Consider the following 25,891-nt stretch of genomic DNA (forward strand, 5'->3'; position numbering starts at 1 on the left):
ACTGTATGTAAAATAAAAATACCATTGCAACATATGAATTTGGAAAGAACAATTGCCCTAAATTGCAAAAGATCACATTGGAGTTGATTTACTAAAACTGGTGTGTGCAAAATCTGGTGCAACTGTGTGTGGTAGCCAATCAGCTTCTAACTTCAGCTTTTTAAATTTAGCTTTGACAAAAAAACAAAAAACTGGAAGCTGATTGGTTTCTATGCAGAACTGCACCAGATTTTGCACACTCCAATTTTAATAAGACAGCTCCATTGAGTCAATCATAAGCTTTAATCACAATTTGTGAATAATTTATATAAATGATTAATTAGATATTTTGTTAAAATGCCCATTAAAAAGCACATTGTTATAGTCTCTATTTGCAGCAATATATTAACTTGCTTCATTAGTTCAGTATAATAATTAGCTTCTTTGATACTGTAGGGTTGTTTGCAGAATGTTTATTTATAGCTTATTTCACTTAAAAGGTCTATTTTTCAATATTTTTTGCCCAGTGTTCACTGCCAAAAACAAATCTGGGAATCATATTTTTAAATGTTTCTAACTGGAGATATAATAAATAACCTCATGGGAGATATTTACATTTTGTCTGCCTGAAGTTTCCTGTGATATCATTGGCTGTAACTGCACTTAGTCCAAAAGCGGCGGTGCATCCATAAAGGGCGCAGGAGCGCTGCCCCCTCTCCTGTCCATAGGCTCTAATAGGCGCCCAAAAATGTGAGAATCAGGCGCAATCGGCTATGCGTTCGCTTCTCACTCAGCTGTATGTTAGGAAAGCGAAGGAATTCGCTTTCCTAACATTGAACCGCCTCTCAGCCAATCAGGTGCACCGGGTCTATGTTACCTGTCACCTGATTGGCTGAAGTGACATGCACTGTGATTTGACGCCTGTGCAGGGAAGATGGAGGACGCCGCTCACCACTCGCCCCACCTGAAACAAGGTAAGTGATGGGCAGAGGACGGGGGGGGGCACAGTGGCAACATTTGGAGTACAGTGGCAGCACATGGGGCACAGTGGCAATATTTGGGGCACAGTGGCAATACTTGAGGCACAGTGGCAATACTTGAGGCACAGTGTCAACACTTGGGGCACAGTGGCAGCACATGGGGCACAGTGGCAACATTTGGGGCACAGTGGCAACATTTGGGGCATAGTGGCAGCACATGGGGCACAGTGGCAGCACATAGGGCACAGTTGCAAAACTTGGGGCACAGTGGCAACATTTGGGGCGCAGTGGCAACATTTGGGGCACAGTGGCAGCACTTGGGGCACAGTGGCGACATTTGGGGCACAGTGGGAGTGTTTGATGGGCACAGTGGCTGCGTTTGATGAGCACAGTGGCTGCATTTGATAGGCAACGTGGCTGCATTTGATGGGCAAAGTGGCTGCGTTTGATGGGCACAGTGGCTGCGTTTGATGGACACAGTGGCTGCATTTGATGGGCAAAGTGGCTGCATTTAATGGACACAGTGGCTGCGTTTGATGGCCACAGTGGCTGCGTTTGGTACAGTGGCTGCAATTGATGTTTTTTTTTTCATAATTTTTCAGTTTGTTTGCGCCCCTCCAAAAATTTCAAGCACCAGCCGCCGCTGGTCCAAATATGTAAATTACACATCCCCAGGGTTCCCTGTGCATGTAAAACCATCCCGGTGACAGGATCTACCTTTAAAAAAATGATGTTTTAAATTTTTTTGCTTTGCTTTAGAAATGTCTTCTCTGAGCTGGCCGCTCAGCTGTCGGCTAATTGCCAGCTCTTATCTCTCCACAGTGACTCACCTGTTCATGATATCCTGCTCATCAGTCCTGCCTACTTAAGCCGTCCAGCCCAGATGTTCTCTGCCTTCGTCTTGATCAACGTCACAGAGACAATCTCCTTCATTCCTGTTAAAGATTTGATTCCTTCTGGTTCTGGTTCCAGATCCAGCTTGTTGTTCCACTACGCTGATCCCTGGCTTCCTGACTTTCTGGATTGTCTGACTATCCATTCCAGTTACCGAAGTTTGACTATGTTTTGACTACGTTTGTTCTATTTACTTTTATTATTAAACACGTGTGATTTAACTGTACTTCAGTCTCGGTCTGATTCATGGTTTCTGACATTCCCAAAAGGAACCCATTCTAATTTGCTGCCTAATGTTTTCTAGACTTTAGAAGTAACCCTGCACATAGACCAGCCTCGAGCATAAATGATAGTTTGGCATATATATATATATATATATATATATATATATATATATATATATATATATATATATATATATATATATATGTATATATGTATATATATATATATATATATCTATATACACAGTGCCTTGTAAAAGTATTCACCCCCCCCTGGCTTTTTTACCTATTTTGTTACATTACAGCCTTCAGTTCAATGTTTTTTTGAATCTAAATTATATGTGATGGATCAGAACACAATAGTCTAAGTTGATGAAGTAAAATTAGAAAAATATAAACATAAAACTATTTTTCAGAAATTAAAAACTGATAATTGGCATGTGCGGAAGTATTCACCCCTTTTGTTATGAAGCCCATAAAAAGCTCTGATGCAACCAATTACCTTCAGAAGTCACATAATTAGTGAAATGATGTCCACCTATGTGCAATCTAAGTGTCACATGATCTGTCATTACATATACACACCTATTTGAAAGGCCCCAGAGGCTGAAACACCTAAGCAAGAGGCACCACTAACCAAACACTGCCATAAAGACCAAGGAACTCTCCAACCAAGTAAGGGACGATGTTGTTGAGACAATCTATGTTAATTCCATGTTGTGAGGCAACAAAACAAGAAAAATGCCAAGGGGTGAATACTTTTGCAAGGCACTGTGTATATATATATATATATATATATATATATATATATATATATATATATATATATATATATATATATTTTAATATGTATAGGCTCTGTGGTTTTCAGTTCTGCCAGTACTTTTTGTAGAATTACTTTTACAGATGAATTATGTTTAGCAATAAATTCTCTCTTTTCCCATTTCCTTTATATCGCCACATTTTTTATATAAATTAATTCTCTGTATTTCAAGAACAATGGGATTCCTGCCTAACTTTACTCACTTTTACTTCAATATTTCATTGTATATCTTGCTGTACACACTGTGTTCTTATGTGAGCAAGCATTGATTGATTAAACTCTGAAATATTCAATACACTAAATCTGCAAGCAGTAAATCAAACATGCACAAATCCAAACTACTTACAATTTGGTGTTAATGTGTTTGTGATGTAATCCTTGTTTTTATTTGCACAAGGTACTGTTTTATTGTTTTTTGGGCAACTGAATTAGTTACATACTTATGACCTCCATGGGTAATTTATTATATTCTTTTGTTTTGCAAAATAAGCAGGAATATTCCACAAATGTTTGCACAGGAAACAAATGTACCGATACACTTATAAATACAGGCAGTCCCTGGGTTACAAACAAGATAGGGTCTATAGGTTTGTTCCTAAGTTGAATTTGTTTGCAAGTTGGAACAGGTACATTTTTTAAGTGTAGCTCCAGCCCAAAAACATTTTTTTAAGCTTTTTGGATAGCATAGGAGGTAGCTTCATGTAATTCATATTTTGTAATTAGCCGTCATGATAATACTTGGGGTTGTCACCAGTACACTCCTAATGTAGACGGCTGTCTTGGAGACATATATTCTACTATTGTTTGTTTTCTCAATTACTGTTTTTTTTAGTTCTGTTTTTATATTTATGTTGTGTGTTTAATAAAATGTATATTTTTTTCAGTGGTGCCTATTAAGTAAATTTTTCCGAGTCTATTTTTTCTCAATACCGGGTTTATGGTATATTGCTGCAGCCATAACCCCAGGTATTCCACCTTGCCATCCAGGACATCATTTGTCCACGTTACAAATGACTTCTACTTACTAACGGAGGGAGACAACTGGAAGTGAGAGGAAAACTACCCCTAGGAAGGGAAATTTACTCCTGTAAAGCCCTGTACACACGATCGGTTTGTCTGATGAAAACGGACCGATGGACCGTTTTCGTCGGACAAACCGATCATGTGTGGGCCCCATCGGTTTGTTTTCCATCGCTGAAAAAAAAAAGAACATGTTTTAAAAGTTCCTGTGAATAAAAAAAACGATCAAAAAAAATTATTGTCTGTGTGGAACTCCATCAGAGAAAAATCCACGCATGCTCAGAATCAAGTCGACACATGCTCGGAAGCATTAAACTTAATTTTCTCAGCACGTCGTAGTGTTTTACGTCACCGTGTTGGACACAGTCGGATTTTTGACTGATGGTGTGTAGGCAAGACTGATGAAAGTCAGCTTCATCGGATATCCGACGAAAAAATCCATCGGATTAGATTCCATCAGATATCCGATCGTGTGTATGGGGCATAAGAGTTATTATGGCAAAAAGGTGTCTCTACTGAAGCTTTATCACCAAGGCTTGCTTCCACAACAACCCACATTTTTCAAAACCGATTGTCATTGGGACAGAAAGTGAGGTGAAATCTTCTGAACAGGGACATAAACAGCAAAACAGCAAGCCAGCCAGGCTTGACTGATCTGCTGCAGGAAAAGACCCCTAGCTCTATGTCTCTGAGTATTTATATAGATTTCCAGCAGCCTTCAGGGTCACATTCCCATGGATTGGCCATGGCTGTATACATTTTCATACTGCTCTTTGCATTGCTCCACACCTATGTTGCAGAGAACTCTACAGCTCTCTGGAAAAGCAGAGGGGGCAGTCAAACTAGCAACAGATGATCACTGAACATATCTAGTTAATCAAAGGCCCAATGGTTACAGTGAGCAGAGCTAAATTTACTTGACACAACAATTGAAACTACACTAGTTTCAGTAATGCCGCATACACATGATCGGTTTGTCTGATGAAAATGGTCTGATGGGCCGTTTTCATCAGACTAACCGATCGTGTGTGGGCCCCATCGGTTTTTTATCCATCGGTTAAAAAACTAGGAACTTGTTTTAAAATTATCTGATGGTTAACTAACCGATAGAAAAAAACGATCGTCTGTGGGGAAATTAACGCATGCTCAGAATCAAGTCGACGCATGCTCGGAAGCATTGAACTTCATTTTTCTTAGCACATCGTTACATCACCGTGTTCTGACACGATTGTTTTTTACTGATGGTGTGTAGGCAAGACTGATGAAAGTCAGCTTCATCGGATATCTGCTGAAAAATCCATCAGTCCGTTTTCATCGGATGAACCGATCGTGTGTACAGGGCATAAGGCAAGCTTAAATTTACCTTACAACAAAAATACACACAGCACCACGAAACACAGTGAGTCAGCACTAGATCTAACAAATCCTAGCACCTACCTAGGAGGGTGCTACAATGTAATTAATAGAAAAGGGGAACAAAAGAGAAAAGTTCATTGTTAGGGTCTACATACACTTTACATTACATTGATATCCAGTGACATGACACTATTACTATCCCCTAAGAACTGGATTGTTTGCAGCTTTCTATATTGTTTTTACTTGACATTGCAAATGAACAGCAATAAAATATCACTACAGTACAAAGTTTATTTACAGTAGAAATAAAAATTCTTAAAAATCCCAGAAAATAAATAAAGTAAGTGCAAGTTATTAAATAATTATTGTATATCCTTATATTACAATCTAAAATGGATTTATTTCAATCTATTATATACAGCATCATAACTGACAATGATGGTTAGATTGTGGAGGATTTATTTCAGTTTACATTATTCATGCTAAAACTCCTCACAGCAGGGTAACTACTTCTGCTGCTTTATGACTTGAGCTGCTCCACTTGAGTAAATTACATAAAAATTTTGAAGAAAAGAGAAAATGATAAAAACCCACTATAAATCTTTTTTTGGTGAACATCTATCAAGCTAGTTGCATTATACACACATCTCTAATCTACATCTCTCTTGAACTCAAAAAAGTAATGATTTGCTATGGTATGGGGTACAATTGGGAAGGTTATTTGTACTTAGCAGTACCCTAAAATATATATTTTGTCTTAAAGCGATTGTATATCTGCAGTGTGGGATCTGCCTGTGGCTGCCAGTCTCAGGCGATTGGATGATATTTGGTGATGTCATTACTGTGCTGATCACTGTTCTCCTTGCTGGAGGGTCTGGCATGAGGAAGTAAAGCCCTGCCTCTACCAGGATGGGAACCTTCAAACAGAGACACAGTGCAGAATGAGACATGGTTTGTAATGGGGAAGAGACCAGCTTCAGGGAAACCTCAGGCAATACCGTTGACTAGTCCTTTGTTCTCTGTCTGCCTTTTCTGGGCACAGCTTTAAAAGTTCAGTTCCTCTTTAAATACATGAGAGATACTAATCCATCTTAAAGCAGTATTAAACCCAAAATCAAAATTGTATTATATTGTAGCTTACCAATTTATAGATGTGGTGGCTGCATAACTGTCTTTGTTAGGCTTTTCTTCCTTTGTTTCTGGTGATCTGGCCAGTAATGGCGCGTACACACGATCGTTTTTTATGATCAAAAAAGTCCGAAGGACTTTTTCTATTGGAAATTCCGACCGTGTGTGTGCCCCATCGGACTTTTTTCTGAGGAATTCCATCGGTGTTTACTCTGATGGAATTCTAGACTGCAAAGTCTATGTAGGAAATCTTGGAAACAATGGAAATAAAACGGAACTTGAGCGGGCTTTTGGCTACTATGGACCTCTTCGTAGCGTGTGGGTTGCCAGGAATCCCCCTGGCTTTGCATTCGTAGAATTTGAAGATCCTAGAGATGCAGCTGATGCAGTTAGAGAGCTCGATGGACGGACAATGTGTGGATGTCGCGTTAGGGTTGAATTATCGAATGGTGCAAAAAGGAAGCCGTAATCGCGGTCCTCCGCCATCTTGGAACAGGAGGCCTAGGGATGATTACCGTAGGAGGAGTCCTCCTCCAAGACGCAGATCTCCAAGGAGAAGGAGCTTTTCCCGTATCCGTAGTAGGTCCCTTTCTAGAGATCGTAGAAGAGAGAGATCTTTGTCCAAAAAAAGGAACCACAAACCATCACGTTCATTTTCTAGATCTAGAAGCTGTTCCAGGTCAAACGAAAGAAAATAACACGGCTGCCTTCAACTGTGTACAGATGATGGAAAGATTTTTGTTTTTTTACATGCTTTTTAAACTTTTTTTTATTAGGTGTTCACAGCAGCGTTGTCAGTCTCGCAGAGGGTAGTGTTAGATGTACTAGCAGATATAAATACACTATTGAATACTGAATATATTGAAAATTTTATATAGAATTGAAGCTGAACTCCGGCTAACATTTCTTAGCAGTTAAAGCTCTGGGTTAAAGGTTTTACATAAATGAAAAAAAGATGGCTACTGTAAGTACCCCTGTCGGTGGTTAAATGGTTTGTCTCAGCCCTCTAACTGCTACATCTGCAGCGCAGCTTATTCTTTTGAAAAACAACAGACTTACTGGCAGGATCACCAAGTGAAAATAAAAGAAACAAAGCCTTAAAAAGATGCGTTGTACACACGACCATTTGTCTCGGCAGGAAAAAAAAAACAAAGTTTTTCCCTACGTGATTCCTCTCCAGCCTGACTTGCATACACACGTTCATGCAAAAAAACGTCCGACCAAAGCGCGGTGACGTACAACATGTACGACGGGACTATGAAGGGGAAGTTCGTTTCCTTTGGGCTGCTTTTGGGCTGCATACTTGATTCTGAGCATGCACGTTTTTTCCCCCCTCGGAAAAGCATACACACAACGAGAAAAAAGAGAGCTGGTTTAAAAAAAATTGCGGGCAGTTTTTTAGTTTAGAAACCTGCTAGGGAGTATACACACGACCGGTTTTCACGACCAATATAAAAAATGGCAGTTTTCTCGTCATAAAAAACGGTCGTGTGTACAAGGCATAAGAGTTGGTAAGCTGCAATATAATAAATGTTTACATTTGGGTTTAATATCACTTTAATTATGGACATTTGAAATAAAAGTCTGACTTTTACTTTATATGGGTTCTGATGAAACAAAAACAATAATTTAAGCTCAGTAACAGACGTTTATTTCCGATTTCACAGAGGCCAGATGTGAACTAGAATGTTTCTATAGTTCCTAGAGGCAGAGCTGTTGAGCGCTATAAATATAACCGATTAACAAGTATACTTGAAGCTGAGCGGGCTGATAATATGCAAATTAGCTAATTTCCATAATCAGCATAAGCCCTACCATTGCTTAGTGTTGTATAAGTGCCTGTCTGTTTTTTTTTTTTTATCCACCCATGTGACTGTAACCAACACTAGAACCCTATAAGTATAATCCCCCCACTTCTACAAAAAATATATTGTGGTCACAATATACAACCAATTTATATGTGAAAGGTATACTGTTTAAGAAAATTCAGCTTGCAAAAGTCTAATGCCCTGTACACACGATTGGTTCGTCTGATGAAAACAAACCAATGGATTTTTTCATCAGATATCCGATGAAGCTGACTTTCATCAGTCTTGCCTACACACCATCAGTTAAAAATCTGATGTGTCCAACGCGGTGACGTAAAACACAACGACATGCAGAGAAAAATGAAGTTCAATGCTTCCGAGCATGCGTCGACTTGATTCTGAGCATGCGTGGATTTTTGACCGATGGATTTCCCCACAGACAATCGTTTTTTTCACCATACGAAAATTTTAAAACAGGTTCTATTTTTTTTTCACCGATGGGAAAAAAACTGATGGGGCCCACACACGAACGGTTCGTCCGATGAAAATGGTCCATCGGTCCGTTTTCATCAGATGAACCGATCGTGTGTACAGGGGATGTTTTTAATGCATACTGTAGACAGGTTAATTGGTTTTCTGCAAGCTGGTCGGTAAGTAGGCTTGGTTTTTCCCTGGGCATTCCCCAGGTTTTTGTTGTTATCTGCTTTAGCCTTCCAATGCTACTTACTGTTATGGCCAGCTATAGATGGGGGCGGTGGACACGTTTATGCTTCACCTGTGGTGTTTATATTGGTCCATCAGCGCACCAACACCTTTGCAGCCATTGTGCTACATGCTGGGTGCTTGGTGTGCTCTTGTACCTTTAAGGAGGGGTGGCTTCCCTTCAGTTCACCTGCCCCTGTCTATCCATTTAAATGCATGTGCCTCCACTGTGGGGACGCTCATTGTTTAGTGTTAGGACCACAGATTACAGGGTGCCTTGGCGTGGCTCTGTGGCTCACGCATGCTTTTGAAAATGCGTGCGGACAAAACCCCTGTTTTTAACGCATACTGTAGACAGGTTAATTGGTTTTCTGCAAGCTGGTTGGTAAGTAGGCTTGGTTTTTCCCTGGGCATTCCCCAGGTTTTTGTTGTTATTACAGTGCCTTACCTGTGGGCTAATAGAGAGTGGCCTAGTGTTTTATACACATATGTAAAAACAAGAAAAAATATGAATACATTATTATTTATATATTTTTTTAAGTAATTAATTAATTTTTGATAAGTGCGAAAAAATACCTGCTAGTTATTTCAGGAATTCAGAGCCTTTTGTCTTTTGCACAATTGCTTTGTTATCCCAACAGGAGAAATTATCCCTCCTAGTTTCTTTCTTGAGACTACAGAAGGATTAACTTTTTGTAGCGATGAAAGAGAAGGAGGGTCTGATTATTTTATTAAAAGAAAGCTGGACAGGGCTGACACCACTCATAAACTTTACAAAAATGCTGCGTGTTGTCAGTGCACAACAGCATTTCAGAGGTGAGTGCATTTCTGGCAGATTAAATAATTTCTGTACTTTTACAGTCTTTAAAAGGACAAAACATTGAGAAGTGTGAAGGTAACACAGTCAAGTACCAAATACTTTTTTTTTGGCACTATAAAAAGCCTATAGCTTTTTTTAAAAACATATCACTTTGTATAACTTTTTCCTTCACCCCAAAAATACATGATTGCACATTGCAGTTAGTTTACAATGGGTATAGAGAATCATCCTCTTTAAAATAATCTAAGCAAATTTTACTGTTTACTATATCCCCTCGCCAACTGCTGCATGCAGAATGGCAGGAGCAGGCAAATGGACGTAAATGTACGTCCCTTTAAATTTACCGCCTAGCGGGCACATGTCCCTCGAACTTGATGTTCGCTAGCGGCCCACAATTGTGGCGAGGAGAGGCAGAATGGGGAGATGCCTATGTAAACAAGGCATTTCCCTGTTCTGCCTAGCAACATGACAGGGATCCACTGCTCCCTGTCATCGGGAGCAGTGATCTCTGTCATGTTGTAGTGAGACCATCCCCCTTACAGTTGGAACACATCCCTAGGACACACTTAACCCCTTAATTGCCCCCCTAGTGATAACCCCTTCCCTACCAGTGTCATTTATACAGTAATTAGTGGCTATTTGTAGCTCTTATCGCTGTATAGATGTCAATGGTCCAAAAATTGTGTCAAAAGTGTCCGATGTGTCCGCCATAATGTCGCAGTGCCGATAAAAATTGCAGATCACCGCCATGACTAGTAAAAAAAATTATAATAATAAAAATGCCATAAATCTATGAAAGTGCACTTGGAAGTGCAGTCGCTGTAGATCCGAGGGGGACATGCAAGGAAAATAAAAAAGCATTTTAGCTTGCACATGATTGGATAATAAAATCAGCAGATCTTCCCCTCATTTCAGATCTACCCCTCAGATTTACAGCGACTGCACTCTCAGTGCAATTTCAAGTGCACTTTGCACTTGTAGTTTGCACTTGTAGTGTAAAGTGGATTTGCCTTTTCGTAAATAATCCCCATTGTATATCCTAAATAAGGTAGGTTAGGGCATGTTGCAGCTGTTGTCATTGTATTTGGTAGTAAGATGTCTGTAGATATTTTCTAACTTTGGATGGTGTAGGGAAAGTTTAGAGCCTGTGTCAGGTTCTCATCACTGTCTGTTCTCCTCCTGGGAGATTCATCCTATCTATTTGTCTTGGTGGCCATTGTTACCAGAATTTATACAAATCCAAATGATATACGGTAGTTGTCACTACAACAGAAGGTGAGTTCTAGCTGCAACTGTCATGTCATTACCATGGGTTTCTGGGACTGCCCCCTTCTCTTCCCCCTCCCATTTCCCAGTCTTGGTCCCATGGCTTACCTCTCCTGGGACCATTTTTGTGCCATTCAACCAAAATGACAATTTCTCCATAAAATAAGAGATGAAGAGGCTGATTAAGAAGAAGTGAAGAATCTTCACTGAAAAAATTTCACTGTGAATACTCTGTATAATATGTATATATATATATATATATATATATATATATATATATATATATATATATATATATATATATATTTCGATTGAAAAAATAAAAATAATTTTTAAATTTGTATTTTTAATTCCTAATCATAATAAATAAAGAAAATGTATAGAAAAAATAATAATATTACTAAAGCAATCATGCATTCCCTTTGATATATTCATTAGTTATTTATTACATGCCATACATTTATCATTAAGGTATAACTCAAGCTAAACCTTAAAGTGGAGGTCCGCCTAAAAAAATATATTAAAAGCCAGCAGCTACAAATACAGCAGCTGATGACTTTTAATAAATGGACACTTACCTGTCCAGGGTGCGGTGATGTCGGCAGCTGAAGCCCAGCAATCGCTTGACTCTCGGCTGTCCCTGCCACCATCCTCGGTGAGGGAATCAGGAAGTCAAGTGTTGTGGCTTCACTTCCCGGTTCCCTACTGCGCATGCCTGAGTCGCGCTGCGCGTCGTCACCGGTCCCGCTGTCTTCTGGGACCAGTGTGTTTCCCAGAAGACATTGGTGGGGGGGACGGGAAGGGGCGTGACTCCCGCGAGAGTCTATGCCCGTAAGTGGGTGCAAATACCTGTATATACAGGTATCTGCACCCCCTCCCCCTGAAAGGTACCAAATGTGAAACAGGAGGGGGGGGAGGGTTCCGAAAAGCAGAGGTTCACTTTTTGTGTGGATCTCCGCTTTAATTTTGGATAGTGTGGCAAGGGAGAACCTCTGTCTGAGCCTTTATTGTATTTTCTTAACACAAAAGGGTCTATTTATAGATGCTTTCACACAAGATTCACACAACTTTTATCCAGTATTCACATGTTTCCCAATTGATTGCAATTATTATTATATTATTATACAGAATTTATATAGCACCAACAGTTTGCACAGCGCTTTACAAAATGAAGGCAGACGTTACAGTTACAATACAATTTAATACAAGAGGAATCAGAGGGCCCTGCTCCTTACAGCTTACAATTAGCAATATATGTGAGTATTGGATGAAAACTATGTGAATCTTGTGTGAAAAAATGTATGACTAGACCCTGGAACCATAATGTATGTTTCTATATGCATGGAAAAAGGACCTGGCTTTGTCAGAGTTTTTGCTTTCATAATGCCAGTATTCTGACTCAAAAATTGAGTTTGTAAATAGTCTCCATTACTGTGATGTAGTAGTAGTGAACCTGTTAGCTCTACTTTCACTTTAAAAACAGATTAAGTGAGCAAAGGTGTAGACAGATGCCAGTAAAATTGAGATACAGCAAATACTGTTGGAATAAACAATTCTAACATTGTTAGATGACCATTGGGCAAGGTAAGGTTTTTCATTGGTCTGATTGTGCTTAAAGTGGTTGCAAACCCTTACATATATTCACTTAAGTAACTAACCTTGGGTTGTACACAGAGATGAAACAAATGTTCCTACATAACTTGTATCTTTGTATCTGCGGCTCTCTCTCTTCTACAGCCAATCAAAGTACAGAATTTACAGAGCATTTCTGAGTTTCTGAGGCAGGGGCTGGGGATCTGATGTCACACACTGCACAATATAGAGCACAGAGCTGAATGTAATCTGAGACCTGAGTGGACGGAAAGGGCACACCCCCCTCTACACAATATCATAGGAAAACATGCACAGCTGAGGCTGTCAATCAGCTGTTGTGTGCTGGATGGGGGTGGGGGCCATCTCCCAGGATTGTCTGGTGTTGGAATGTCAGAAGTGATTCATGCAGATAGCAGAGAAAAGAGAGAGAAGACAGAAATCACACTATGTGCTTTGAATAGAGGCAAGTAAACACTATGGAGGGATATGTATTGTTCATTTTTCATTTCAGAGGTTTAAAACCACTTTAAAGTGGAGTTCCACCCACTTTTTGAACTCCACATCATCTGCTTCAGACTGACATACTTTCTTCAATGATCATTTTTTTCCCCAGCTATTTCTTTACCTTATTTAGAGAACATTCTACTCTCCCATCCGTGGCTAAGTGTGCAATATCTGGCAGCGCACTGGCTCCTGGGAGATGTTTGTCATAATTCCCAGGAGTCAGTGGGCATCGGCTATTCTCATCATCACGATAATACAAAGCCATTGTGATGGCAACCATGGAATCCTGCGAGTTTGTTAGAATGCGCATGCGTGAGAACGGGCGGTGAATGCTGGGTATTCAGCAGCACCGTATCCCGGAAGACTATCCTAGTGGGCTTCGCATGCCCGCTAGCAAGATGGAAACGCTCAAGACATAGAAATTAGGGTTCGTTTTTAAAATAAAATAATAAAGATAGCGGTGCGATTGATGAGAATAGTGTATGCTGCATTGCATTAGGATAATAACAGCAGGTGGCTTTAAATAAAATGGAATATGTCGGTGGAACTCTGCTTTAAATAATGCCTGCACATCTAGCCGGCATCTGATGTCTATAGATAGCCCTGAAACCTAGAAAATACACCACATTCCAAGTTAACACTTGAAATCTATGATATTTCGAAATGCTATATCTTTTTTTATTGTATCCTGATTCACAGAAAGCCAGGTTATATGACTTGGAAAACTGGGGATCAGAAACAAGTCTTCAGTTCCAGATTGCATATGACAGTTGCGTAAAAGTTTCGAACATGTCCCCTGGCATACGGCTTAATTCACTGTGCTGCTCTACTGTTCCTGGAAAGGCCATAAAATGTGATGAGCTGAATGACTGGTGTGTATTTTGTCTTGAAGATTTTATCTCTTGGACGTGTATGGCTGTGGGGCTGCTGCCAAAAACACTGTGGCATCCCCAGGGGTGAATAGATGTCAGTGTAATTGGTTTATTTATGTATAAGCTTACTGAAGAAGCTGAAGCCAGGCCATTATATATGTGTGACATGCCTTGTCTTATCTGGGTGAAAAGGCTCCTCTGGCTATCAGTCAAGTTTGAAGTGGGAAAAATGAATTGGGAGGGCTGGTTAAATTCAAAGTCATCTGTGCTGTTTATGTTCTATTTCTGCTTGCACTATGAAAGTCAGGAAATATTAGACAATAAAAAAACGTTCATAAGAGGCATGCGTTGGGTTAAATCTTGCTATTACAGCATGAAAGTTGGAAAATTACAGTGTACATTGCCAAACAGATGTGATAAAGCTAAAATTAATAGTAACGTCAATACCAAAGAACATTAATAAAGGCACTTCAATCTAAAACATCAGCATTGCCTCCTTTCCAGTCTTCTGCAGAAAACCTCCATAGCCATGCAGCTGCATTAAAGCGGTAGTTCACCCTCCTTCACCCCATTATTCCATTACTTTCGGCATCGTAGCGCGAGCTACGGTATGCCGGTCTTAAATTTTTAAACCCCGTACTCACTGTGCTATTGTTGATTGAAGAATCCGACTCCCGCGGGGAATGGGCGTGCCTATGGAGAGGGAGGATGATTGACGGCCGGCTCTGGCACGTCACGCTCCCCGAAGACAGCCGGAGTAGGTCTCGGCTATTCACAGCGCCTGCGCACAGGCTATGCGCAGGCGCCGTGAATAGCCAAGCCTATTTCGGCTATTTCCGGAGAAGCGTGACGTGCCAGGGCCGGCCGTCAATCACCTTCTCTCACCATAGGAACGCCCATTCCCCGGATTCTTCAATCAACGATAGCACAGTGAGTACGGGCATAAAAAATGTAAGACCGGCATACCGTAGCTCGCGCTACGATGCCGAATTTAATTGTCTAATAAAAAAAAACTTTTTTTTTTTTTTTAACAGGGCGAACCCCCGCTTTAATGTCCAATGCCTGCACCAAGCTGAAGATAGGATCTAGACAGTCTGGCCATCCTCTTTAAACAGACCCTTTAGTCTTTATTTTCCAATTCTAAGTGTGCTACGGCCTGCTAGAACTGGTAAACGCTCCAGTAGAACTTAAAGTGACTGTGAGGTCCTCGTACACACGATCGTTTTCCTTGACAGAATCCATCAAGAAACTTTGTGGCAGAGCTTTTTTTGCAGAGGAAAACGGTCGTGTGTATGTTTTTCATCGAGAAAACTGTCGAGGAACTCAACGAGGAAAAAAGAGAGCAAGTTCTCCTTTTCTTCGACGGGAGTCTCAATTTCCTCGTTGTGTTCCTCGTCGGGCTGGTTTTCGGCGAGAAACACGTTCGTGTGTATTCTTAGAAACCCGCGCATGCTCAGAATAAAGTATGAGACGGGAGCGCACCTTCGGTAAAAGTAGCGTTCGTAATGGAGATAGCACATTTGTCACGCTGTAACAGACTGAAAAGTGTAAATCGTCTCTTTCCAAACTTTTACTTAACACGCAGTAACATGAGATTTGCAAAAGCAGCCCCAAGGGTTGTGCCAGTGGAATCGAACTTCCCCTGCCGTCTAATGTGTTGTACGTCACCGCGTTTGAGAACAAGGAGATTTGGTCTTGACCGTGTGTACGCGAAGAAAGCCTGTCAAGTTTCTCGACAAGCCTAACAAGGAACTCGTCGAGGAAAATGATGTGTCTTTCCGACGAGTTCCTCGGTCGTGTGTACAAGGCCTTAAAGTTCTATTTTTCTTTTTTTAAAATAACAAACATGCCCTACACTGTGCAGATCGTTTTGCATAGAGTGGCCCCGAACAGCATTTTATGGGGTCCCACGGAGGCTCTCTTGGCTCCTCCCCGCCTAAGATAATCCCCTCTGGGAAGTGCTCTCCCGAGGGGGTTACCTTTGCTGCCGGGCTCCCGAGTCCTATATTCTGCGTCCATAGCCGCCAAGTCCAGAACTTGGCCCCGCCCCCGGCGCCAACGTTATTGGATTTGATTGACAGCAGCACGAGCCAATGGCTGCGCTGCTATGAATCTATCCAATGAAGAGCCGAGAAGCCCGGGCACAGACTCAGCGCGTTCTCGACTCACGACTATGCAGGGCTAAGGTAGGTAAAATGAGGGGCTGGGGGGGGGGGGGTAATATTCAGATGTTTTTTCACCTGAATGCATAGGATGAACCTTTACAACCCCTTTAATATAGAACAGAATATTCATTTTCCTGTGTTTATCCAGAGTGATGTGCTGCACTGCTGTACAGTGACATGCAATCCTGTATGGTGCATTATGATAAAATGTAGCACGTCTGCATTTTATCACAGCTTGCTGTGGGCTGCATTGCAATGTAAATAGGATGCACAGAACACAATTGCTTTACACGGCAGTAAAAAGCTGGTCATCGCACATGACATGAAATTCAGCCCAAAGCAATTTTTTTTAAATGCTTTTTGTTACTGCAAAGAATGTATGGATTTTTACATTATACATACATATCAACCACGTCAGTCCCGGAAGAATTTACCCCCTTCCTGACCAGGCAATTTTTTCGATGTGGCATTGCGTCGCTTTAACTGACCATTGCGCGGCCGTACCCAGACAAAATTGGCCTTTTCTCCCACAAATAGAGCTTTCTTCTGGTGGTATTTGATCACCTCTGCATTTATTTATTTTTTGCGCAAAAGATTGTGCAGAGTGTTTGGGGTTTTTAACCCGATATATGCATGTTTTGTTACAAACTACACATGGAACCGCTGATTTTGAAACTTTAAGGGCTTAGATTTGTCCAACGACAAGCAATTTATGGTGGAGCAATTGACAGGTGGTGAGGAGGTATAAAGTTACCTTTTCACTGCATGCTTTAACCTCTAAAAACCTGAATCACCATCCTGCAATAGCATGCATTGGACACTGTTGCAGGGAGGTTGAGTGGCCCCATTTAGTTTAATGTGTGACAGTGGGGATAAATATTGCCATGTTGTGATGCAGGGCATTGTGGCTGAGGTATATGTACACCCCTGCCCACTGTCTTTGCAACTAAAGGGGTAACGGTTGGTGGTAAAAACACAGCTCAGCCATGTGTTCTTACAACTCCACAACAGCAAGGGTAGAGAAGTCCTAACACATATAAAACCTTACTTTCATCAAATTTTATTTTTCAAAATCATTCATAAGACTATACAAACCCTTTGTATTTTGCACTAAGCATGTTAGTTTGTATTTTGCAGTAAACATAATGCTTGCAGTGTTCATTAAGTAAGCCGCAATGAGCCTTATTGCTGCATTGTTTTGATTTCTGTTTCTTCTGAGATAAATTGATTAAGTTCATTATAGTGGCTGCACACGCTTTGATTTGTTATCTGAATGATGTGCAATCATAACAATCTAATCCGCGAACAATAGCATAGCCATAACTTCTTCCGATTGATTTAAACTAGATTTGGATTGTATAGGATCCAAATGATTTGATTAGCTGGGGTGGAAAATGATTGATCTCTTTGCATTGATTGGCAGCACTGAGATACTTTGTTTGTGATTAACATCATATTTTGAGCGACTGCATCATGAGTTTACATCGGATTGCAGAGATGCGATAAATTACAATTATATCTCAACTATCAGTCAAAATCCTCTTCCCTGTGTGTGGCCTATTGATCAAGGTTTTCGACTATAGATCGATTATTCCTATCGGATGAGATTGATCAGAAAATAATTTAATCATTTATCGAAGTGGTTGAGCCTGGTTCAAAACAAACATTTCTCTCATACGTGTAAAAATCCATAGGCAACATTTTAAAAGCATGTGCAGGTTACCAGTTACATAGGAGGTCTGGAGCTAGAATTATTGCTCTCACCTCCTATGATAGACAGAACAGTTGTCCAATGGCTGCATAGGAGACCGGACTTCCTATTACAGATGCCATCGAGTAAACAGGAGACTCTCCTGTATGTAATCTGAAACTGAATCTAAACTGATAAATACGGTATATATATTTTGTGCCCTGGGGGCCACAAAAGATATATATCCAAATCACCAGGGGGGCAGTATTAAACCGGAACAGGGGCCGCAATTAGCCCGCGGGCCAGACTTTGGACATGCCTGCCTTACAACCTTACATTTGATCAACAGTTACATGCATGGGAGACCTACATGTGTGTTCGCATTTGTGTGTAAGCATGGTGATAAGGGGGTTATGTGGTGTTGACACTGTAAACATTTTGTTATTATTATTTATTTATTTTATTTAAATGTCTTTTTTTATGAAAAACATCCCTTGTGATAGCAGGGGTAGCATTGTGATAGCATGGACCGTGACAGATCCTCTTTATTATATCTATTTGACCCCAGATCTCTTTTCTGTCCTCCAAAGCAACCAATCAAGCTGCTAACAGCTTGTAAAAAACAAACTGGAAGTAATGTAATCCTTGCTGCTTCCGGTTTCTGACGTAACAGAGGGGGAAGAACAACGTATGTTCTTCTCACTCTGTCTAGTGCATCTGATGTGACAGGAGAGCCCAGTAAAGGTGGCAGGTGGAGGCGAAAGGACCCCCTTCTGCCACCTGTAAAAGTGATCAGGCAGCTGTAAAGCCATTTGGATCACTTTTACATTGTAGGGAATTGCAGGCTGAAGAAAATTATATCTGGATCTTGGCTTAGTTTAGATATCACCGCTCCCATTCCAGGGTGTACAGGTACGTCCTAAGGACGGGAAGCGCTTAAGCACTTGTAGTCAAATGTTTATTAAAATATCGGTTAATAAAATCAAAACACAACATTTTCTGCTGATGTTACAGCCCAATGACAAACAAACTTGAAGCTTAAAGTAATTCTAAAGTCTTGTTTTTTTACCTGCTCTGTGCAGTGGATTTGCACATTGCAGCCCAGATCCTCCTCTTCTCTGGTCCCTCTTCTGCCCTTCTGGCCCCTCCCTCCTGTTGAGTGCCTCCACAGAAAGCAGTTTGGTATGGGGGCACTCAAGCCAAGCTGCAGCTCCGTATGTCCATTCAAACATGGAGCTGCAGTTTTGCCCTACCTCCTCTCTCTTCTGATTGGCAAACTGACTTTGATTGACAGCAGCGAGAGCCAATGGCGCCAATGCTGTGTCTCAGCCAATCAGGAGGGAGAGCCAATCATGGATGGCTGAAACACCTATGGACATTGCTGGACAGGGATGAGATTAGGGGGTGGGGGTGAGGGGGGCTGCACACAGAAGTTTTTTTATCTTAATGCATAGAATGCATTAGGATAAAAAAATCTCTAACTTTACAACCCCTTTAAAGTGTTTCTAAAGGCTCAAGGTTATTTTTTACCTTCATGCATGAAGGTAAAAAACCTTCTGTGTGCAGTAGCCCCCCTAATACTTACCTGAGCCCCATCGTGATACAGCAATGTGCACAAAAGCCTTTGATTTCTGGGGATTCTCCCTCCCCATTGGCTGTGAACCAATGAGGAGAGAGAGGGGGTGGGGCTGAGCTGTGGCTCTGTGTGTGAATGAACACGCAGAGCAGCAGGTCAGGAGCAAGCCTACTTGGGTGTACCAATGTCAAGCTGTTCGTTATGGAGGCACTTGGCAGGAAGAAGGGGCCAGGAAAAGAAGTATTACATGCTTGTTATTTTTTTAATTAAAAACTGCCTTTAATATCACTTTAAAGATGAAAAATAGGGTTGATTCACTAAAGACAAATAGACTGTTCATGTTGCAAGGAATTTAGCCCCAGAGTTTAATGAATTAAGTGAATCTCTAATGACTTCCAACATTCAATCATGTGTTTTTTAAATTTTCTTTGCATGTGATTGTTTTTTTTTTTTACAAGATGAAATGTTACCACATTCACTAGGCTCCTAGGTAAATTCCTTTGAAAGTATTATTTCCCTTCCAAGGCAAACAGTCTGTTTACCTTTAAAAAATCAACCCCATTCTCTCCAAGAGATCAGATCCTCAGGTGCTCTTTCCATTGCTGGATATGAATGCCCATTGAACAGATGATCACCAGCCTCTAGCTATGAGGCAGTAGACCAGCAGCAGCAATTATCTCCACTGCTTTGGCAGGGATCAGTGCTAATTGGGCAAAACTGTCCAATCAGTTGGTCCTCCTGTGATGGCAAAGTCACAGGTTTCTTACAGCACATGCCATGCTCTGAGAAACTGTTGTAATAATAAAGCTAAAAATCCTTCTCATTATGTAACAATTTCAGCATTTTTACGACCCCGACTAAGACTTTCTGCATTAAACATTTGGAAAAGGAAGTGTTTTGCTAATAACACCCACTCAGATTGTCCAATAATCAATGGCTTCCATATATTTAAAAAAAATTCTGCCTGATGTTAACATTTCAGTTGTATCTCAACTGCTGCTGCTAGGTGGCATCATTTTCTACGTATTTCTTGGGTTAGTTAATTTCCTTTGATGCAAACTCAAGATGCAGCCCTGACCTTATATCAGCTATTCAGTTTGAAGCAAGATCCTGCTAATGGGTGAAAAAAGTCATATCACATCTGAGGAGGAATAAAAAAAATATATGAATTTGCTACAAGGCAATCTTGTGTGGATTGCAGATTGCAGGTCCTTGAACTAGAAGCCCCAGCATACCTTAACGACCTCCTGAAGTTTACAAAGCCATTTTAGTCTGCAAGGCAGTTGTTCAACTTTCAAAAAAGAGGTCTCCTGAATTAAAATTCCATTCATATAATTACAAAATTCAAAACACTTTGGTCTTACTTGAAAACATTCTGTTTAATTTATAATTTATACGCACAAGAGACTAAAAAATGAAAGGGTTTACATCAGCACTGCTTCGCATGAATTTTTATTTTTCACTTTGACATGGCAATGTCATAAAGGAAGATACAAGTAATATTTGTATTTATTATATGCAAGCATAATTTTTAAGAAACAGCACTCGGGGGGAATTGAAAGCACTATCTTGCAATAATAACTTTAAACAGTAAATGTGGAGTTCTAATTGCTCTGTGTTGTAACTCTGTTAGACAGAAGGGTGTGTTTAGAAAATAAATTGCACAGCTATTCGTCCTGTGACACTGCATATTAGGGTTGCACGGATACTAAGCATTTGCATGAGTAACGGTACTCGTGCAAATGCTCTGATACCTGAAACTGATACTTTCAGGCTTGGCTCTTTTAGCTGTCAGCTGGATTCCTCCACTGACAGCTGAAATATTTTTTTTTAAAAAGCCGGCAATTATCGATTGTTAAGGAGTGGGGCCGTCATGTCCTTAACAACTGATAACTCATTCAGCTGTCAGTGGGGTTCCCCTGTTGACTGCTGAAGTGTAAATAAAGTCCGGCAATTAGAGCTGTCATAAAAAAGCAGCCAGGCAATGTTTATCAACAACATTGCTCCGCCGCTAAAACAGAAAGATAAAAGGAAACAATGCTTCTTTGCGTATCTTTCTGTTAATTCATCTACAGATCAAACAGATTAACTTCGATCTGCAGATGGAGTCAGCCGAAAGCAACCTGTCAAGTAAAAAAATATTAAATTTTTTTGGTTTTTATTATCCACTTTACCACCGGGCCAATTTCATGTAAAAATTTAAAATGTTTTGCTAGAAAATTAATCAGAACCCCCAAACATTATATATTTTTTTTAGCAAACACCCTAGGGAATAAAATGGCAGTCATTGCAACTTTTTTTCCCGCACGGTATTTGCGCAATAATTTTTCAAACGCCTTTTTTTGGGAAAAAAAACAGTTTCATGAATTAAAAGATAACAAAACAGTAAAGTTAGCCCAATTGTTTTGTACAATGTGAAAGAGGATGTTACGCCGAGTAAATAGATACCTAACATGTCACGCTTTAAAATTTCGCACACTCTTCGTTACTTAAAAATCTCCATAGGTGATGTTTTAACATTTTTTACAGGTTACTATTTTCGAGTTTCAGAGGAGGTCTAGTGTTATAATTGTTGCACACGCTCTAACGCACGCAATGATACCTAACATGTGGGGTTTGAACGGCGTTTACAAATGTGGGCGGGACCTGCATGCGTGTTCGCTTCTTCGCGTGAGATAACGGGGACAGGGCGATTTGAAAAAAAAAATGTTTTAATTTTATTTTTATTTTTTTTTATTTTTACACTTTTTTTTTTATCACTTTTATTCCTATTACAAGGAATGTAAACATCCCTTATAATAGGAATCAGTGTGACAGGTCCTCTTTATGGAGAGATGTGGGGTCAATAAGATCCCACATCTCTCCTCCAGGCTTACAAGCATGAAATCAGTGAAAAAAAATCACCGATCACATGCCGACAGCCGCGATTGCGGCATTGTTTACTTCTGGGTACCAGTCGTGACGTCATAATGTCGGGCACCGGGCCTCTGACGGTCATAGAGCAGCGCCAACCGATTCGCTCTCCGGACCCCCGATGGCACGGGAGAGCCCAGAGAAGCACCGGATGGTGGCGGGAGGGGGGATGTCCCCTCCCGCTGCCTCTAAGAACGATCAAGCGGCGGAGCCGCTTTGATTGTTCTTATGGTGCAGAGAATCGGTGGCTGAAGACGGCGATATCTGAATGATGCCTGTAGCTGCAGGCATCATTCAGATATCCCTGCACAAAGCCGAGGACATCCCAGGGACATCATCGGTGGTCAAGAGGTTAAATTTTCCTCAGTTTAACCCCTTATTAAACCTTAATTTTCTCTAATCAGCCTTAATTTAAATCAAGGACCGGAAAGGTTTTGCCCCCTTAATGACAATGCCATTTATTGCAATATGGAACGGCCTTGCTTTAACTGACAATTACGCAGTCGTGTAACACTATACCCAAACAAAATTTAAGTTTTTTTTTCCCCACAAAGCTTTCTTTTGTTGGTATTCGATCACCTCTTCGTTTTTTATTTGCGCTATAAACAAAGAGCGACAATTTTGAAAATAAATATTTTTTTTAACTTTTTGCTATAATACATATCCCAAAAAATATATAAAAATACAAATGTATTCAACATTTTAGGCCGATATATATTCTTCTACATATTTTTGGTAAAAACAATCGCAATAGGCGTATATTGATTGGTTTGCGCAAAAGTTATTGCGTCTACAAACTATGGGATAGATTTGAGACTTTTATTTTTTATTGTTTCTACTGGTTATAGCGGCGATCTGCAATTTTTAGCGGGACTTTGAGAGTAGTGGTCAAATCTGACCCCAAATAACACTTTGTGGGGACCAGTGGCATTATTACATTGATCAGTGCTAAAAAATGCACTTATCAATGTAAAAAGGACACAGGACAGGGAAGGGTTTAACACTAGGGGCGATCAATGGGTTAACTGTGTTTCCTAGGTGTGTTCTACTTGTAGGGGGGATGGACTGCCTGAGGCATGACAGGAATCACTGTTCCCGATCACTGGAAACAGTAGATCTCTGTCATATCTCCTGTCAGAATGGGAATCCACCTTGTTTACAAAGACAGATCCCCATTCTACCTCTGTACTAGGTGATCGCGGGTCACCAGTGGATATTGAGTCCGTCCGGCCTGCGGGCACACTCCCACAGAATGCAGCGGGCACGAGAGCTTGCAACTGCGCGAGACGTCGTACAATCACGGCGATTCGCGCAGGAGAGCCCACCTGCCGCAGTTTGTTCGTTTTTTTCGTTAATATTTTAACACCTTTAACATATATTTATACATTTTTGTGAAAAATGTGTAAATAACTTTTCAATGATTTGTACCATTAATGACAGCTGAAGTGTAAACAAATCAGTTGGTATCGGCAATTGGCATCGGCAAGTACAAAAAAAAGTATTGGTACCTGTTGTGAAAAAAATGGTATCGGTGCATCCCTACTGCATATTTCAATTTTGTTCAAATGAGCAAAATAAAATGTTATTAGGAACAAGGAACATTACTTAAAGCGGGAGTTCACCCATTTGTTAAATTTTTTTTTTCTCCCCTTAGATTCCTGCTCGTTTGGTCTAGGGGAATCGGCTATTTGTATTAAAATATGAGCAGTACTTACCCGTTTTCGAGCTGCATCTTCTTCCGTCGCTTCCGGGTATGGGTCTTCGTTCCTTCTTGATTGACATTCTTCCGAGAGGCTTCCGACGGTCGCATCCATCGCGTCACTCGTAGCCGAAAGAAGCCGAACGTCGGTGTGGCTCTATACTGCGCCTGCGCACCGACGTTCGGCTTCTTTCGGAAAATCGTGACGCGATGGATGCGACCGTCGGAAGCCTCTCGGAAGACTGTCAATCAAGAAGGAACGCCCATTCCCGCAGCCCATACCCGGAAGCGACGGAGAGGATGCATCTCGTAAACGGGTAAGTACTGCACATATTTTAAAACAAATAGCCGATTCCCCTAGAGAAAACGAGCAGGAATCTAAGGGGAAAAAGTGCCCTCTAAGGGTGAACCCCCGCTTTAAGTCAATCTGATGTGCCAATCTCCTCTGACCTTCCCCCTATCCCTGCCTCTATAATCGGGGGGTTATTAGAGCTGAGGGTCCTGTGACATGCATCCTTCAAGAGTGCCGACTATGTCCCTCATTTTTAATCAGCTCCTTCATGCATAGAACCAACCAAACACAATCTAGAGCTGCTGTCTTTGAAAGGAAACCTTTCCAGGTCTCTTTTTGAAATGATCCCAGACTTTACTGCTCTTCCCTGAATCACTGGATGGGGTGACCATTAAAAACTAAAACAAATAACCAAGCTCACAGAGTTTACTATTGAGGAAATTGTTACTAAGCTAAATGATGCTTCTCGACCTTTGAGATGGATATAATACAACATGGATTGTAGGAGCTGAACTCTTAGGCCCCATGCACACGAGACGCTGCTAAACTCGAGTTCAGAGGCATTTGGGCATTTTTTTCAACTGCCCCTGAACACATTTAATGTTATCCTATGTGTCCATGCACACAATCACGTTTTTTGGCGTTTTAAAGCAGTTGGGTTTATGTCCGTTTTTTCAAACGCAAAATTTTGGGTTCAGAAGCGTTTTATTTTTGCGTTTTAAACTTTGGGAGGGTCTACAATGTCTTTGAGATAAGCGCTGACAGCCACAAATGCGGTAAAACGCCGCTAATTGCGGCAAAAAGCATTGCAATTCGCGGCAAAAACGGGCGTTTTAAACGCCGGTTTTTGCCTTTGAAAACGTGAGTTTAGAGGTGTTTGTAATTGCTTCTCGTGTGCATGGGGCCTTATATCACTTGATAATGGTTTCCATAAAAACTCAAGCATTAAGGAAAGTTTATAGGGCAGCATAAGGTTCAGTTGGAATGTTCACTTTATTGAAATAGGGCAAAATAGTTAGTATAAGATGTTGCCCATAAGGGTGGCCAAACAAATGGGGCATATAGGCGGACTTCAACACTGGAGGAACACCCGGTCCAGTGGAGGAGAGTAGTGGAAACTTTGATGCACACTCAGGGAATCAGTGTCACTGTAACATCTCATACCATCTCATACCATGGTCCACAGTGCAGGAGTCCTGGGAATAAACGTGAGCACAACTTGTTTGATTTTTATTATTATTAACTATTTTGTACTATTTCAATAAAGTGAATATTCCATTTGAACTTTAGGCTGCCCTAGAGACTTTCCTTAATTCATGGTCCAGTTCTTTTGGGCATCATTATCAGCCTCCTGGACTGTTGGTTCAAATCCAGCAGACTGAATTTTATCTGTTGTAGTCTGGGCCCACATGTTTCCAAATATCTAAACTCTTACTTTTAGGTTTGGTTCACATGCGGCTCACAGCAGGGATCCGGTGCGTACCTGTTCTCCATTTCAGGGACACATTTTTGCCTAAATTCGGCCCTGAAACTGAGCCAAAGACGCACAGGACCTCTATGCAATCCACTCCGCAGCCGACATATAGA

The 25,891-nt window shown here is 40.8% G+C and overlaps 1 protein-coding gene and 1 pseudogene across 1 annotated transcript in view; one reads left to right on the plus strand and one right to left on the minus strand.

Annotated features, from left to right (window-relative positions):
• The window catches only part of GRM3 (glutamate metabotropic receptor 3), a 337,193-nt gene that overhangs the window by 34,621 nt on the left and 276,681 nt on the right, over positions 1-25,891 (minus strand). The gene's annotated exons all lie outside the window — the stretch shown is intronic.
• LOC120931046 lies at positions 6,607-7,197 on the plus strand (annotated as a pseudogene).

Source organism: Rana temporaria, chromosome 3 (genome assembly GCF_905171775.1).
Source record: "Rana temporaria chromosome 3, aRanTem1.1, whole genome shotgun sequence".
Classification (NCBI taxonomy): domain Eukaryota; kingdom Metazoa; phylum Chordata; class Amphibia; order Anura; family Ranidae; genus Rana; species Rana temporaria.